Source organism: Ursus maritimus, unplaced genomic scaffold (genome assembly GCF_017311325.1).
Source record: "Ursus maritimus isolate PB19 unplaced genomic scaffold, ASM1731132v1 scaffold_21, whole genome shotgun sequence".
In the NCBI taxonomy this organism is placed as follows: domain Eukaryota; kingdom Metazoa; phylum Chordata; class Mammalia; order Carnivora; family Ursidae; genus Ursus; species Ursus maritimus.
In genome coordinates this window covers 47228401-47245659 of record NW_024424564.1, presented here as the reverse complement: position 1 = coordinate 47245659, position 17259 = coordinate 47228401, and the positions used below count along the sequence as shown (strand labels likewise).

The 17259-nt window shown below is 59.6% G+C and overlaps 1 protein-coding gene across 1 annotated transcript in view; it reads left to right on the top strand.

Moving 5' to 3' along the window:
- Positions 1 to 10556: 10556 nt before the first annotated feature.
- The window catches only part of LOC103676529 (potassium inwardly rectifying channel subfamily J member 4), a 9378-nt gene continuing 2675 nt past the window's right edge, over positions 10557 to 17259 (top strand). Inside the window, exons 1-2 of the mRNA XM_040637535.1 lie at positions 10557 to 11120; positions 12259 to 12503. The gene's annotated coding sequence lies outside the window, so the exon portion shown is untranslated. The remainder of the gene's footprint in view (positions 11121 to 12258; positions 12504 to 17259) is intronic.

Below are 17259 nucleotides of genomic sequence, written 5' to 3'. Positions count from 1 at the left end.
GCAGGACCCAGGAGCTTGGAGGGCCCAGTTCTCACTTTGGCCTCCTCTGTTCTCCCTTCCTGCTCCCTGGCTCCCCTCGTCTCCACCGTCCGTGAGCATTAATCCCATCCCTCGTTCAGTAAACTCGAAGAGCTCCCTTTTGGGCTCATTTTAAAGCGAGTTCCAAGCAGTCCCAGGCAGGGACAGGCTAGATTTGGGGTTAAGCTAGAAGATCATGGCCCCTTCTAGAAGATTCTCAGAGCTGGAGGTAGAGAAAGATGGGGAGCCTCTGTGGCTGTTTTGTGAAATAGTGAGCTCCTTATTCCCAGAGCTATTTAGCAAAACTGGATGAGTACCTGCCAAGAATCCCGTCCCAGTGAGTCCTGCTTTTGGGTGAGGGTGAATGACACCCCCACCTCCAAAATCCCAGGAGTCTTTCATATCCCAGGAGAGGCTGGGGAGCAGCACCAGTCGCTTCCCCGGTTTCCAGCAAGGAACCTCACATTCTTACGCCAGGCATTGGGGTAGGAGCTTTTTGCAAATGCTTTCTCTTATGATCCTCCCAACAACCCTGCAATGTCGATTTGGTGACCCTGTGTTACAGATGGGGGAGCCATGGCTCAGAGAGTCTATGTGATTTGCCCAAGGTCACACAGCAGGGAAATGGATGAGTCTGGATTTGAGTCCCGGCCAGTCTGATTCTTGGGGGCTGTCCCTGGGACTTCCTTGAGAAAAGAATGGAAAAAGTCCCTCCCCTGGGCTGGGGTTTGGCAGAAGATGATGTGTCGCCCCCACAGCATGACACCCCCTCAAGGATCCTCTGGGGGCTCCATTCTGAAGCCATGGATATAGACGGGCACCCAAGGAAGAACTCACTTTCCGAAGGGGAAGACTAAGGCACAGGGACAAAGAATGACCTGCTCAAAGGCACCCAGACAGTCAGATTTGGGCCAGGGTGTCTGTTCCCTGCGCTGGTGGGTCAGGAGGGTCCTTTGGGCCGACGACGGTTTGAGGTCTGGGATCAGAGGTGCTGACTGCTTGGTGGTTTGGCAGAGGGCTGAGAGAGTGCTGGCTCTAGGCTAGGGCTGTGGGTAGGGGGGCTGGCCTCAGGAATGCAGAGAAGGGCGCAGAGAGAGAAACCAGCAGGGACCGCAGGTCTACCTCTGTCCTCCCGGGTCCTGCCCCAGCGCCACCCACAGATGTCAGTGTCGTACACCCTGTGAGGTCATGGAAACCTGTGGGTGGAACCTGCCTGGCAAGAGAGGAGGAGCTTGGCGCCAGCAGCCTTGGGTGTGGCTCCCAGGGCGACCTTAGGTCAGTTCGACACCCTCCCTGAGCTTGCTGTGTGAGAGAGACTCTGGAAGGAACGGTCTAGTTCCACAGTGTAGCTGCCGGAGGTCTGTTATCTCAAAGTGCTCCTCCCATCCCCTCAAGGACCCTGGGCCCCGGGCAAGGGGCAGGCAGGAATCCTGGAGGTTGGCATAACCTTTAAGCCTCCCGGGCGACTCAGCCCTCCTTGGGGTGTGGGGGGAATCTCCGGGCGCAGCCCTTCTTCTCCTTTTCATCTTTATTTTTCTCCTGCTCCCTCTTCCCCTCTCTACGTGGGCTGATCGCTGCTCAAACTTTTAATTCAGATGGTAATTGAAATAATAATACGGGCTGAGGCCCCTCTGCTTGTGACGCTGCAGCTGGTGGAGCTCAGCTATGAATAGACCTTGAGTCACACACGCGCGCGCTCCTGCAGGCGCGCACACGGGGCTCGCGGGGTGGTGGGTGGGGTGCAGCGTGGGGGGCAGGGTGGGCTCACGCTCCAGCTGGCTCTGGGTCTCGGCCCCCTGCTCTCAAAGGCCTGGGACACTTCTGCCCCTGCCACCCACTCTCTGGTCCCTATGGTGAAGCCGCAAGACTTGGGACATCCACGGTCCTCTCTATCTACAGAAGGGGACACTGAGGTCCAGCAAGGGGGAGTGGCTGGCGGGACACAAATAGAAAGTGGCTGGGACGACGTTTGAGCTGGTGGGTTTTGCTTGATTCTAAGACCACTATTCTGTTTTAGGACACGCCGGCGGGCAAACAGGGGAGGGGAGCGCTGGGGTGTGGCGCTGCCCCCCCCTTTGGTGTCCCCCTGCCTCAGTCCTCCCAGCACACGCTCGCACGCTCTCTCGCGCTCTGGCACACACTCACACAACGCTCTCCCACGGTCCCTCACACGCACACTCAGACGCCCGGCTGCTCGGGGAGGTGGTGCCGTTGCTTGGTGGCTGTGCGGACAGGGAGGTTTTCTTGGGGGTCCTGTGGCAGGAAGGGGGACAAGCCCCCGCGTGCCAGGCTCTAGGCTAGGCTTTGTATTCATGGTTTTACTGAATCCTCCTTGCCACCCCGCGAGAGCCATCACTCCCACTTTTCAGTTGAGTAAAGTGAGGCTCTGCTAGAAGCCCGAGTCTGCCCAAGGTCCGGAGGGTAGAAACAGCCATACACCATTGTCCTGCTGGAATGCTCCCGGGTCCGGCCATTCTGAGACGGTCCCTTTGGCTTGCTGGAGGAAACGTGCATCTCTTGCAGCCCGGGGCTCCCCTTTCTCGGCCTGTGCCAGTTCCCCCGTTCCTCCCTGGGGCTACCTGGCCAGTGATTGACCAGCTCTCGTGCCAGCAGCCGGAATATCCGGTCTCAGTGCGCAGGGGGAGGCGAGGTGTCCGTGAGGGGCATTGGCAGGTCAAGGAGAGAGGCTGCCAAGACAGGTGTTCCTTGGTGTTTGGGCCCCAGCTGGAGGGGTGTCGGGAGAAGGTGTGGTCATGGTTGTGGCCCTATCAGCTGGGAGCGTTGGTCTAGGCCTGCTCAGGTGGACCCAGCAGAGGGGACATGCAGCCGGACATGGGGAGTGCAGTTGAGCAGCGGCACCCCTGGGCCTGGGAAGATGGAGAAAACTCTCCCCAGCATTTTCTGGTGGCCCCATCTGCTCCTGTATCTGCTTTTTCTCCCATACACTTCTGGAACATGGAGCAACTGAGCCCAGAGACCACAGTGAATCACCCAAGGTCACACAGCAATGGTGGCAGAATTGGGGCCGGACTGGCCCAGGGCTCCTGACTCCTCTGCCTCCCATCCCCAGGACTGCCAACACCCGTCCCCTCTCTCACACACTCCCTATCTTGGGGGAGGGGGGTTGTTTAGAGGTGGGAGGGAAGAGCTAGGTCTCTTCAGGCCCCTCTCTGGGAAATCCCCAGACTGGAGGGAGGGAAGGGGCAGCAGCCCCCCGTCACAGCTGAACAAGGAAGTCTGCCCAAGTCAGGCAGGCCTGGGATTGAATCCCAGCTCCCCCTGCCCCACGTACCCCTTGTGACCTTGACTGGGTCACTGTCCCCCCCTGGGAACCTCTCTTAGCTCCTCTGTGAAACAGGGACAACCTGTGGCCATGGGGGATGTGCTTGGCTTTTCCCTTTTGTTGCCCTGTCTCCTGTCAGAGCCCAGCTTTATCTGGGCTGCAGGATGAGAGGGGACCTGAGCTAGGCCAGGGAGGAGAGGGTACATGACTGTGAGGGACTGATCCCATTTTACTGAAGGGGAGATGGAGGCCTTGTAGAAGGAGTTTGCCCAACCTCAATGTGGTGGCAGAATTGGTTTTACCATCTGGCCTCTGGGCCCCCCACCCCCCTCCCAGCGACGTTTCTCCCCTATCCTCCCCTGCAGCTCCCCTCCCAATCTTGACCTCTATCCCAAACCCCCACTGTAGGCCTGAGAAGAAGTCCAAGCCCTCCGTCCTGTGACAGTTAAGGCTCCACTCAGCCCAGGGGACAGCTGGAATGGGGGCCAGCGATTTGGAAACTCCATGGGACCATATAGGGGAGACGACAGGTACAGAACCCGAGGTGTCCTGGTCGTGGGCAGCAAGGTGGGGGAGGGCCGAGGGGCTCAGTCACTCGGGCACATGCGCAGCAGAGCCCCCTACACCCGTCTTGGTAGGGAGCTCACCATCTCCTGGGGCAGCCCACTGTGTCTGGAAGGTTCTGTTAATGGATACCTGCCTCCGACTTTGGCTTTTGCTCTGAGGGAACCAGCCCATTCCCTCCAGGAGGGGCGACTAGCTTCCCCCTGCTCCCCCAAGGCTTCTCTCCTCTGGCCTCCGTAGTCCCAGTTGAGCCCCGCAGATGGGAAACAGATCTGGCTTCAAGTCCAGCTCCACCCCTGAGTGGCTGTGTGGCCTTGGGCAGTGTATTCACCTCTCTGAGCCTCCATCCCCTGACCTACGGGATGGGTTTGTGCCCCTACATCTGTGGGCTGCTGGGAAGATCCGTGAGCTTTGAGAGTAACACGACCCATCGACCCATCATTGACAGGAGCTGCCGTGTGGCCCGACGAGTCAGGGGCGACTCCTGCTGATTGCCAGGCCCCAGCCCCCATGCTCACTGGCCTCCCCTTCAGACGCTGCTTCTCTCATTATACTGGGTGTCAGCGCCTGCACTCTCTGCCGAACCCTCCAGACCTGCTTGGGTGGGGGCAGGGCTGGCTGAGCACCCGCGCCAGGCCCAGCAGCTGCAGATCCTCGGGCCACCTGACCTTGGAAAGAGCCTCTCTGGCTGGGTTTCAGAGCCATCCCCCAGACACTGGGCAACAGGGAGGAGAAGGAGCCAGGTGGGGCAGAGCGCGGGCATGGCCTCATGCTGGAGCCGGCCTGGGTCCCTGGGGTGACAGGCCAGGAGATAGGAGAACAGCCTGACAGCCAGTCAGGGGACGGAGTTACAGTTATCAGCTGCACTGATAGCACGGCAGAGCCTCACTCCGCACGCTCTAGTGGGCTGCCCGGGGAGGGGGTGAGCTCCCTGTCACGGGAGGTGTGTAAGCAGCTTCTGAATGACATCTGTTAGGGGGATGGCAGCAGGTTCTGATATAGGGCCAGAGAAAGGGATCAGACCCAGAACCCAGAGTCCTTATTGTCTGGGCCACGGGATGGAGGTCCCGTGATCCTAAGAGTCTAACAGACTGTTCCAAGGATTCCCTCATGACCTCCAACAACTGTCCCCACAGTTGTACCCTCCAAAAGCCCATGGTCCTAGCATGCGCAGTCGCAGCTTCGAGACAGGCCCTAGAGGCTTGTGCCCACCCGGGGACACTGGAAAAGAAAATAGACAAACCCTAGATCCCCCATGTCAGCCAGTTCAGGGCTCCAGAGCACCCGGCAGCTCAGGGGTCCTCCGAGTACGTCCGGGTCCTGATCCGTGAGTGGCTGTGAAATTGATTTAGTGAGCTCACTACTTATTTTTTTAATGAAATAAAAAAGAAAATGTCAAGTGCTTCATATGTAGCGAGCGTATTATTTTGCAATGCTCTTGTTACCGTTTTTAAAATATATATGTTGTATAATGAGTAGCAACGTACAACGTGTTTGTTTTTAATCTGGGTCTTGGTCAGAAAGTTTAAAAGCTACCGCCCTGTATAGAAATCCTGGAGGCAGCACTGACAGAGGCTGGGGTGTGCAGATCCCTCTCTTTTCCAGGATGCTCAGTTCCTAAGAGTACAAGTGGCGAGAATTCCAGGATGCCACTCTCCTATCCTCAGACCTCCCTTCCCTGGCCCAGCAGCCCATTTCGCTCGGGGCTGTCAAGCCCCACAGTCAGCAACCCCCACCCCCACCCCCGCCGCAGGGCTCAGGGCCACTCTCTGCCCAGCCCAGGCCCAGCCCTGCTTCCCCTTCCCATTTCCTGCTTGTCCCACATCTTCCCGAGGACCTGTCTCGAAGCCCTCTGGCCTTGGAGACCCTTCGCCTCCTGTCCTCACCTGTTAACACGCGGAGCTCAGCTCAGCAAAGCAGGTTGTGTCTTACTCAGTTCTCTTCCGCCAGCACATGGTAGGTGCTCAGTAAACGTTCATTCATTCCACAGGGATTTGTAGGACACCCCTGAGGAAGCGCTGCGCTGTGGTGCGGACACACCAGGCGGGAGGGCGGAGGCCACACTAGCTCAGCTTGGTTTAGGGATGGATGGATGGATGGATGGATGGATGGATGGATGAATGAATGAATGAATGGAGTCTGAGAGTCTCTGGCCTTAGGAGCCAGCTGGACCGATGGCCAGAATGATAAGAACGTAGCCCTCTGCCTGGTGTCGTAGGCATCCCCACAGGGACAGTCGCTCACGTCTGAGGCTGAGCAGGAGGTTGGGGTGGGAGCGGGGGCTGAGTGTGCCTACCCCTGTCTCCGGCCCCTCTGAGTCCTGTCTGCCTGCCCCAGCCTTCCCGGCCTCTCCCTCCAGTCCTGCAGCTTCTCTTAAGGGCCTAGAGCCTTTGGCGTGAGTCAGGGACCCCTGCTCACTCCCCTGGGAGTGAAGGGGACACCTTCGGAGAAGCCGGTGCTCTCCGGGAGGGGGAGGCACAGGCCCCGGGCCCCCGCCGTCCTGCACTCACGCCAGTGCCGCGGAAGCTGTCCTTCTGGCCTCCACGCAGAGACCACCTCCGCCACGGAGAGGTTCTCCCTGACTACGGTGACAAAAATAGCTCCTCCTTGGTCACATTCTGTCACATCCCCTGCTTAGGTCCCTCACGGGAATGGTGACACGCGGATCTTGTTTCTTTGTCTGTCATCAGATGTTTGTGAAGTGTCCACTGTGTGCCGGGGACCGGGGCTCCGGGCTGACGCAGAGATTTGAGATCCCCGCACTTCACGGTGATTGTACGGAAATCCGTTTGGATCAGAGAAGTGCTGGGAGGGTCAGGACGCAGACAGAGAGGACCCCGGGGGCTTCTTGGAGGAGGCAGCCTCTGACTCAGAGCTGAACGGTAGCAAGGTGTGAGCAGTGGCGACTTGGAAGATTTCAACCAGAAGGAACAGCCTTGTCAAGACCGGAGATAGGATTAAACTTGAGATGTTCAAGGAACAGGGAGAAAGGCCTGAGCGGAGAGGGGTGGGGTGGGGTGGGGAAGAGGCCGTGCAGTTGTGTGGTCGTGATGTGGCCTGGAGCAGGGGGGACGCTGCAGACTGGGTGGACAGCGTGGGGGGCCGGGGTCCAGGCCCCAGTCCCACAGTTCACCTTCTTGGGGAAGCTTCTGGCCCCGGGTGAGGATGAGAGGGACCTTAGCCACCTCCGGGGTGAGGATCAAAGTTGTGGCCCGGGCTTGGCCCACAGTAGACACTCAGTGTCAGTTGTTGTACCATTATGACGATGATTGGCTTCGGGAGGGTGGAAGGGCGCCCCCCCGCGCCCAGGTCACAGAGGGGGAGGGGTGAAGGGGAGGGGCCCTCAGGCTGTCTGGGGATTGCCGGGTTTGCGTTGCCTCTTAGCAGACGCCGCTGAGACCAGGAGCCCCGTCCGCCTGTTGCTGCTTCCAAGGACAAGTGGGGTGGTCGGGGTCCGTGGTATTTTAAGCCAAGGCCGAGCCTGGCCACTGCGAGACGTGGGCATATGGAGCTGTAGGAGGGTGAGAGGGGCCGTCCGGATGGGGGGTCCTTCGGGCTGGGAGGACTCGAGGAGGAAGGCAGGGGCGAGGAGCCAGGGCCCCCTTCGGAGCCTGTGAGCCCTGGAGAGGAGCCCTCAAGGGGGCTGGGGAGAGAATGGGAGGTGACGCCAAGTCAGCCCCTTCCAAAAGGGCTTTCTGCACATTACAGTTTACAAACTTCCCGTCCAGCGCCGCGTTTCGTCTTCACAGCGTGCCTACGAAGTGGGTGTTCTTCCTCCCCGTCTTACGGATGTGACTCAGAGAAGTCAAGGCATTTTCTCATGGGCGCACAGCACAGAAGTACAGCATTCTCAGGCTTCCTGGGATCACGGGCCCTTTTGAGGACCTTATGAATGCTCTAAGCCTTCTCAGAAAATACACATATGTATGCACTAATTTTAAAGCCTTCTATGTGTCTTTTTTTCTGTAGGTAATACATTCATATGGCTCTAAAATTAAAAAGACACAAACAGGAATACAGTGAGAATTCTTCCTCCTACCCATCCCCAGCCACCTGCTTCCCCTCCCCGGAGGCAGCCAGTGTCACCAGCTTCCTGGGGCTCCATCCACAGACAAGCCCAGACAGGCAAATATGTGTGTCTATAAATTTCGTTCTCTCCTTTTTCCCACAAATGGTAGATACTATACTCAATGTTCATCACTGTTGCCTTTTTTTTTTTTTTTTGTTAAAAGACACATCTTGAGGACCCACGTGGCTCCTTACAGGGCTCCCTCTTCCTTTTTTGCCGGCTGTGGGATGTGCCATTCATGGATGGGCATCGGGCTGCTTCCAGGCCAGGCTGGGCAGACAAGGGGCCCAGCTCCCCTCCTGTGTGACCCTCTGCAGGCTGGGGTCCCAGGAGCGCACCCAAGTGTCATAGGCAGTCCTGTGGCTCTCCAAAGCCACCCAGGTCCACACAGGGCGAGGCAGGAAGTAAGCCTGGGACTTGGCTCAGACTCGCCTTCCCCACACCTCCCTTCTTCCCACACCTCTTGTGAGGCCCATCAGAGAATCCAGGGAACCCTGTGCCGGTGCGGGTGACAGGTGTTAGCCCCCACATGCCCCACGGCCCCAGGGGACCCTCTCCTGCACCGTCAGCCCCAGCTCCTGAGGTCTTGTTTGCTGAGAGGCCGAGGTCGGGGTGGTGATCTCCACGCCAGCCTCCTTCCCCTGCTGGGGCATGTGCCCTGGACGTGGGCTGTGCCGAGGCCACCTCTGCTCCTGTCCCCTGGCCCACCGCAGCTACCGCGTCCCCAGCAACTGGCCTTCTCTGGCGCCCATGTCCTCACTTCGCCCTTGGTGGCTGGGGAGGGACAGCATCCCAGTGGGAAAGGGCTGGGGGCCGCCGGCCTCACATGGTCTGGGCAGGTCGGGGCCTGCTGGGCAGCTCTGCTGAAACTCCTCTTCTCCTGGCTCTGGTTGCTGCTCCCTCTGCTGTACCGGGTCCTCGTCCCCGTGCAGGGGGTGCCCAGGGGCTCTGGGGCGCTCCGCTCCCCTCAACATTCCTGCCCTAGGCAGCTGCATGTGCTTCCACAACTCCCAACACCGCCACAGGGGTCAGCATCAAACAGCTCCGCCCCGACCTCGACCTCGGGGCCTGACGAGCTGCGGACTTCTCCACCCGCACACCCCACGGCCACGGCGCGCTGCAGACCATCACTCCTTAAATTGGGTCTTCTTTCCGCATCCCGTTGCACCTGTTCCCAGTACCCCTCTTCCCAACAGTCCCATGCAACCCGCCACCGCACCCTACAGGCCACCGTCTGGGCCCAGGAGGAGCCCACCCAAAAGCCTCCTGTGTGCATGGCACCCCGAGCGGGGCCCCAGCACCTCTTACCCCGTGGGTGCACCAGGCCCAGACAATGGAGGCCTCCGAGGCCAGACCAGGGCAGGGGGCCCTGGGAGCCACATCGAGGAGGGGGTTGGGTTTTTTTTTTCTTTTTTTAAGTAGGCTCCACGCCCAGCATGGAGCCCAGCACGGGGCTTGAACTCACGCTCCTGAGGTCAGCGTCATCATTGACATCAATGAGCTGATGTCAGGGGTCGGCCTTAACCGACTGAGCCCCCAGGCGCCCTAAGGTGGTTTTATTTCTTAAGCCTGGTGCTGGATACACAAGACTTTATTGTATTATTCTTTATCCCTATTTATCTTAAAGATTTCACATGAAAATTGAAAAGATCCAACCGGCAACACCCAGCTGCCTGCCCACCTGTTTCCTGTGACCGTGAGGGCGAAATCCGTAATCCTCCCCACCCCCTACCTCTGGGGCCTCAAGCTGGGCAAGTTTGCCCTCGCTCCTCTTGCTCACTTCACTCCCACTAAGTGGACTTGCTGCAGGTTCTCAACAACGCCAAACCCCTTCTGGAATGTTCTACACCCCACCTTTCACACAGACACACAATTCTCCACACCGACTTGACTCCCCGTCACTACTCGGGGCTCAGGTTCAATGTCACTTTCTCAAAGAGGCCTTAGGGGACCCGCGCCAAACACATCACGCCGAACTTCTCCTTCAAGCAGCTTACCACGATTTCTGACCGCCCAGCTGTGCGGATGCTACTACGCGTACAGCGTCTCTCCCCGGCTGAGCCATAAGCCGGGTGAGTCCACGGCCTGGGTCTGACCCGCAGCAAGGGTGCGATAAATAGTAATCTTGGAGCAACTTCGGAGGAAGAATGCGCAGCAGACCAGGCCCTGAGAAGCCACCGGGAGGCTGTGGGGGATTGAATCCCACCACCAATGTTCTGGAAAAGAGGAGCCTCCAGGGATCTACTCTCACCTTCCAATCCCTGTATAGAAGAAGGGCACAGGTGTTTGGGGACAGTCCGTTGGGTGGGACTGTCGGGCCAATCGAGGCCGCTCCTGTGGGGCTGGTAAGCTCCCGTCAGTGCCGGGGCCAGGCGCTGGCTGGGCAGGAAAGGGCACAGCTGCAGGTTGGAGCAGTGACCCTTGGCCCCCAGCTCCTGCTATTTGGCCGTAACCAGAAGGCCTCTCCGGACATTCTGGGGAACTTGCTTTCCAAGCCTGTTCACCTGCCGGCTGAGTGGCTGGGCGGGAAAGTTGGGAGTTGGGGTGCAGCGCTGGAAGAATGAGCCAGCTCACCCCACACTACTCAGAGCCCCTCTGGGAGCCCAGAGTCTCCTGTGCATCCAGCTCTATGATCACGGACCAGGTCCTGGCTCCAACTTGCCCTAGAACCCAGCTTCTCCTTCCCCAGAAGGACTGACTTCACAGAGCCTGGCACGTAGTAGGGCTTGATCAGTGTTTCCTAAGTGGAAGAAATGTGGAACGTGACCGTGAGTCCTCCGGCCAGCGGAGTCAAGTGTTTAATGGACGTGCTCTGGCATCGACCGCCTGTGTCCAAATCCTGGCTCCACCACTAACGGGCTGTGTGACCTTGGACAAGTTGCCGGACCTCTCTCTGCCTTCGTTTTCTTACTTCTAAAGTCAGGATAATGGTAACTTCCTCTGGGTCACGGCGGGCATGGCGGGAATTGATCAGCGTAAAGCACTCAGGAGACGGCCGCCACGGAGCAGGCGCGCTCAGTGCTCCGCGTGCAGTTGGCAATGTCACACTGGCGGCCGGTGGGGCAGGGCCTCCGTGTGCGGTGGGGTTTCGGGGTACGGAAAGTAGGAGGGAGAAACGGCGTTCATTGAGCCCCCACTCTGTGACAGTTGGCAATGCACAGCTGGCCCTCCCGACCACCCTGCAAGGTAGGCATTACCACGTTCCTTGGCCAATGAAGACGCTAAGGCCCGGAGAGGTCAAGGGGTCTGCCTGCTCCCACTTCCGGCCCAACCCGCCCCCCCCCCTCCACGGAGATTGTGGCCACTGCCCTAGCTCAGCTGCTCCCTGGGCTCGTGTGGGAAAACAAACGGGCAGGGCCCTGTGATGGGTGCAGGGCGGGCTCTGGCGACGTGCAGCTCAAATTCAGGGGGAGGAGGATAAGGAAGGACTGGTCAGCCCCGGGAGTGATCTGTACCCCTTAGTGATCACGTAGGCAGCGCTGGACACGTGATGTGTGTGCTCCCATTTAGTCCTCCTTACAGTTTTATGAGGTAAGGACTATTGTTAGCCCCACCCAGAGGTGATGAGTGCAGGGACCAGAGAGGCTAAGTAATTTGCCCAGGGTCACACAGGCAGAAAGTGGTAGAGAATCCACTTCGGACTTGGGTCGAAGCGAGTGCAGGGGGAAGCTGTGGGCTCTTGAGACTTGTGAAGACGGGGCAGTCAGACCTCCCGGGTTCTGAGGAGCAGCACAGCGGCCTCCAGAGGGCTGCGGGCAGGAGGGGACACACTGCCACAATGTCCCCCATGGCTAGATCCATCTCCAGCTCCCTTTTACTCTTGGAGGAACACGGCTCGGCGGCCAGGCCTCGAGCCCTTTCTCACCCCCGTGCAAAGCCCTGTGTGTCAGAGCTGAGCGAAGCCTCACCCAAACCGGCCGGTCAGGCCTAAAAGGCTTCCATCAGAGCTGGGGGAGGGGCAGGCCCTGGGCTCCTCAGGGGGCTGGGAAAGGGGACAACGGTGCCAATTCCTTCCACATCCCTCAGGGAAATCTTCCCACCCTCGAGAACCCGATCTGGGTGCACTGAGTTAGCCCCTCAGCGCGGCCTCCCCTCCCCTCGCCTCGCCTCGCCTCACCTCTATTGCCCTGTGCCTGCTTCCTCTGGTAGAAGAAGAGTCAGCCTCCCTGTCCGAGCCCCAGAGGGGTTCCGGGATGAATGGGGCTGTTGGGACTCAGGAGCACCCAGCAGCTCCCCTGCCTTATTTCAGACTCTGTGCTCGCGCCTTGTCTCACTGCGTCTTCCTGCTCCTGCCAGGGAGCAAACATGGTCCCGCATTTTGCAGATGGAGATAAGGAGCACCTGGCTGGAGCTGTAGTGAAGCCAGGACGTGACACTGGGTTTCCCGGCCCCCAGTCCCCTGTCCTGTGTCACCACCACCATCATCACCACCATCAGCATCCTCACCACCACCACCACCAGCGTCCCCTGCATATTCCGTGCATTCCACCTGCAAAGCCCCGTGGAGCCCTCGGCCCGCATTTCTGTTCCTAGTGGTTCTCACACTCGCCTCCACAGGGGTTTGGTGAGGTAGGTACTGTCTCCGTGATGTCCACTTTGCAGATGAGGAAACTGAGGTCCAAAGGGGACACGCTAGGAGGTGACAGGGCCGAGACTGAGAGCCAGGACTCGCCGCCCAACCACGAGGGCTTAGCCAGCATGTTCTTTTCCTAAAGTTGAGAAGGAGCCGAGTGGAGCGGATAGGCAGTGAGAGCCGAGGGGCTCAGAGGAGGCAGGGCTGTGGCTGGCGGGGCAGCCAGGGAAGATTCAGAGACCAGAGGGGCTGGGGCTGGGCCTGGGGGGGGCTGCGGAGAAGCACGAGGGATCCGCGTCGAGCGGGGCTTTGTGGAAGGCGAATGCAGCCCGATGCCGGAGGCTGGGGACCGGGGTGAGCCGGGAACCCAGAGCCAGCCAGACCTGAGTGGGAATCCCAGCTTTGGCGCTTCTGCTGTGCGACCCCCATCCTCGTCCCAACTCCCCCAGCCTCCAGCCTGTGATTGTTCAGCTGGGAAGAGAAATAATAACCCTGCTAGTTGCTGTGGTTGGTGCTTTAATAAATACTTGTTAAATAAACAAAGGGCTGCAGTGACGGTTCAGGGAGACAGACCAGGCGGTGCCTGGCAGGGAGCTGACACTTCCAGAAGGTTCCTTCCCTGAGAGCAGCCACCAAGAAGAAGAAGGACGACAGGTTCAGCTGGGCCCCAGGGCTGAGCAGTGTAACCTCGGGCAAGTCATTTCACCTCACCTACTGTCCCATCTAGTAACAGTGACATGCATCAAGGCCCTGCAGGCTGGCTAAGTGTCCCCGCCTGCGGCCTTCTGCCCCCACCTCCTGCCCTCTAGAGAGCCTGGCTGGCCCCGGTCCCGGGAAGGGCTGCTGCTGAGGGCTGGGGGCCGGGGTGACATGCCCCTGCAGCCACCAGCGATTCTTCCATGCGTGGGGTGGGTGCACACGGGGAGATCTGTCCTCACAGTCGGCCGGGGTTGCTAGAGTCCCCCTGGGGCTGCTGTCACTTTATCAGCTTTTCTTTGCCAAAGGGAGTTGTGGGCAAGGAGGGGGCATTTGGTGTCATAAAATCAGAGGGAAAACCTAATGACAGGCGTGGGGTCTTTTTCCTGCCTCCTCTGGACCCGTGGCAGGCAGGGTGTCCGGCCCTCCTCCTCCGGAAGGAGCAGGCTAGTGATGGTGCCAGCGAGTTGACAGCCCTGCTGGTCACCTTCACTATCTCCCTGAGGCCGGAATGTCCTTGGCTAGCTGCTGCCTCCCTGCGCCACAGCCCTGCTCTTGGCCTCAGTTTCTCTAGTTGTTCAGTGAAGTCTGGCCTAGGGGCTCCAGATTTGGGACATTGTCAGCACCATAAAATTAAAGGAAAAAAAAAAAGTTTGGTAACTGGCACAGCATCTCAACCCTTCACTTTGCCAAGAAAGGACATTAAGTTTTTAAAAGCAGCCGTTATCTCCCATCCCTCATTTCCCTGAAGAAAGAATGTTAACCCTGAAAGGAGTCTTGGGATGCACTCATGATCAAGGGTAGTGACCAGCTGAGGAAGCTGGCCCGGAAGGGAAAGGACTTGTCCAAGGTCACCCTGCAAGGCAGTGAGGGGGGCCCGGCCTCCAGAGCCTCCGCCGTAGGAAATGTGCCGAAACCGAGTTCTTCCATGTGTGTTCATTTCCTCGCACACTTGTTGCAAGAGAATGAAGACCAGCTCCCTGCCTTCCGAAAAAGTACGGTTTGCTGGTGGACACGATCCAGGGGTTGTGCTCTCTCCAATAGGACAGCTATATTCAGAGGGGCTGATACCCAGTCGTCAAGGCCTCTTGCCCCTCTTCGACCATCTGTGCCCCTTCTCTTCTGCACTTTCCCCTTGGGCCTTCGCTGGGAAGCCCCGTGTGACAAACAAGGGACAGAAATCCTGGCTGTCTCCCAGTGCTGTCACGTGAAAGCACGATGCCAAGCTCCGTACTTTTCACGTGCCGGCCGGGCGTTGTGCGGGTCAGCCCACGCGCTGGCAGGTGAGCCTCTCGCTCTTGCCGAGGGAGTGAGTGGTGACAGGAGCGCGCGCTTACTTGAACGGGTCCCTGCAGACAGGGCCCTCACCAACCGGGGGGGTCTCTAGGGGGACAGGCGGCTCACAGGCTCCTCCGTGGTGGTGGGTGATGGGTCTGGGGGAGGCTTTCCCATCGGCCCAGGCGCGGACACTCCTGAGCACGGCTGAGCCTGGCGGAGCAGAGCCAGGGGCACAGGGCCTAGAACATTGCAGGGGTTGAGAACACTGCTGTGACCAGGACAGGGGAAGCAGGGGTGCAGGACAAGCTGTGCCCCCACTGGGCCGAGATGTGAGGCTGGTGGGGATGGGGTGATGGAAAGGCAGGGGCTAGGGGTGACGGTTGAAGCTGGGGGTGGGGGAGTGTCGGGTGGGGACATGCGGAGCCTCAGGGCCGAACGTGGAGCCTGCAGCCAGGCTGATCCTGCCACTCGCATTCAGGACCGGGGACAAGTGGGCTGTGCTGCTGGGGGAGGACCAGCAGCCTAGCGTGGGCAGGGACCAGCTCCCTTACCCTCAGCCCTGGGCCCTCCTGGAGTGTGGGAGCCCCAGAAAGAGACTTCTCCTGCAGCAAACCGCACCCCAAGCTCTCCAGGGAGGAGGCCCCTCCTTCCAGGAGCACCGTCACCTGGCAGGAGCTCTGGAGTGGGCAGGAGCAGCCCCGGCCCAGGGCTGGCCCGCCCTGCCTCACTCTGGGACCCTGAGCCGATCCATCCCAGGTCTGCACTTCCTGGGCCTCAGACACAAAGTAAGCGTCTCGAACTCAGTGATTTCTGGTTCCTTCTGGCTCTGGTTCCTTCTGCGGTGCTGCTGGAGGCATTCAAGACAGCGGGACAGAGCAGAGAGGGGGATGGTTAGTGAAGGAAGACCTCCCTAAAAGCTAGAAGGTGCCCCTGGCCCCAAATTTCTTCAGGGCTCGCACCTGGAGCCCTGGCTGTTAGGCCTCTGGGGGAGGTGGCAGACAGGGTCTGGGACTCCCAGCTCAAGTGACGACCTCTTAGGGGCCCGTCTTGCACATTGTCTGTTAGATCTTCAAACCAATGGGTCTCCCGGGTCCTATTTTCCAGATGAAGAAACTGAGGCTCCCAGCAGCCAAGTGACTTGCCCATGTTGTGTGGTGGACGAAGGACTTCGGCGCAGGACTGCGGGACCCGGGGAGCAAAGGCGGGGAAGGGAGAAGAACCCAGGGTGGGGGGTGATCGCGGGGGAGGTAGGGGGCAGGGCTCGCTCTCCCCAGGCCTGGCCGAGGGAGGGAGTTTCTCCCGAGAAGAGGCGCAGGCAGGCACCAGGCTGTTGATTTCTAAATTACAGCGTTGGCGCGCCCGGTTGCTGCGGCAACCGAGTTGTCCTGAACGGGGAAGTGTATAAACATTGCCACAGATGCACAATTAGATCAGGAAGAAGAATAGAACAGAAAATAGAAACTTCCAGCCTTATATAATTCTGGGCCAAAACGTTACCGGGAGCCCAGGCCCAGGCCCAGCCCCGCCAGCGGCCAGGGCCCCGGGCAGCACCCTCTCTCTCCCGGGGCCCCAGGGGAGGGGAGGGCTGGAGGGAGGGTCTGGCCTCCGTGGGCCCAGCTGGGGCTCCTGTCGCCCTGGCGGGGTGCGGGCCGCCTCCACTGAGACACAGCTGAAGGGGCTGACAGGCAAATGCTGCCTCTCGCCAGCTTCCTCCCGCTCTGGAGACGCGGGAAGACAGGCGGGAGGGTGACCGGCTTTCACCAAGCACCCACTCTCTCCTTGGGTCCTGTGAGGTAGGCTTTTGATCCCCGTGTTGCTGCAGGTGAGGGAAAATGAGTCTTCGGAGGCGTCACGGCGAGGCAGTGGTGTGTCCGCCTTCCTGCCTCCGGGTGTCCACACCCTGACACCGTGGATGCTGACAGCACCTGGGGGCTGAAGCTTAGACACACCTGACTTTGGATTGACTCAACAGCTGTGTGGCCTTGGGCAGGTCACTTCCCTCTCTGAGCCCTGCTCCCTTAGCTGTGACTTGGGAATAGCAATGCCTACACAGGGGCCGAAGCTTGGGGCTCCCCCCTCCTCCATCTTGACCACCACCATTGGTGTCTTCACCCCCTTCTGTTCCCAACAGGTCTGGGGACAGGACAGGAACCGACATGGGGCCACGGGTCCCAGCACAGTCTAGTAGGACTTTCTGCAGTGATGCAAATGTTCTGTTATCAACTCCGGCTGGTCATGGCAGCCGTTAGCCACAAGTGGCTACTGAGCACTTGAAGTGTGGGCGACTGGAGTTAAAACTGTATTTAATCTTAAGTAAATGAGTAAATGTCCAAAGCCACAGGAGGCCATCGGCTGCCCTATGGGACAGCCTGGGAGGATGTCCAGCCCCACAGGGAGCCAAGAGGGCAGAGGCCGAACCCAGGAGGCGAGCAGGGGCCAGAGCGTTCGCTGCTCCCTCCGCTCAGGGTAAGGGGGCAGATGGTGGAGCCGTGACCAGGGTCAGGAAGCTCCCCGGATGGGGTGGGGGCCCAGGAGGCTTGGAGGAGGTGGCATGAGGGCTCCCCTGGCCACCTCAGCTTCTGGTCCCTGGAGGCACAGGCTCAGGCCCCCGACACTCCCTCCCCGTCGTCAGAAGCGCCTCACCTGCCACATTCTGCCCACAGGGCTCCTGGAGGTCCCGGGTCCTAGGCCCGGCTCTTCCCCTTCTGAGCGTCTCGGGGCGTTGGGGGGGATCCCCGGCCATCAGCAACTCACCTGTCGGGCTTCTCCCCCCCCCCC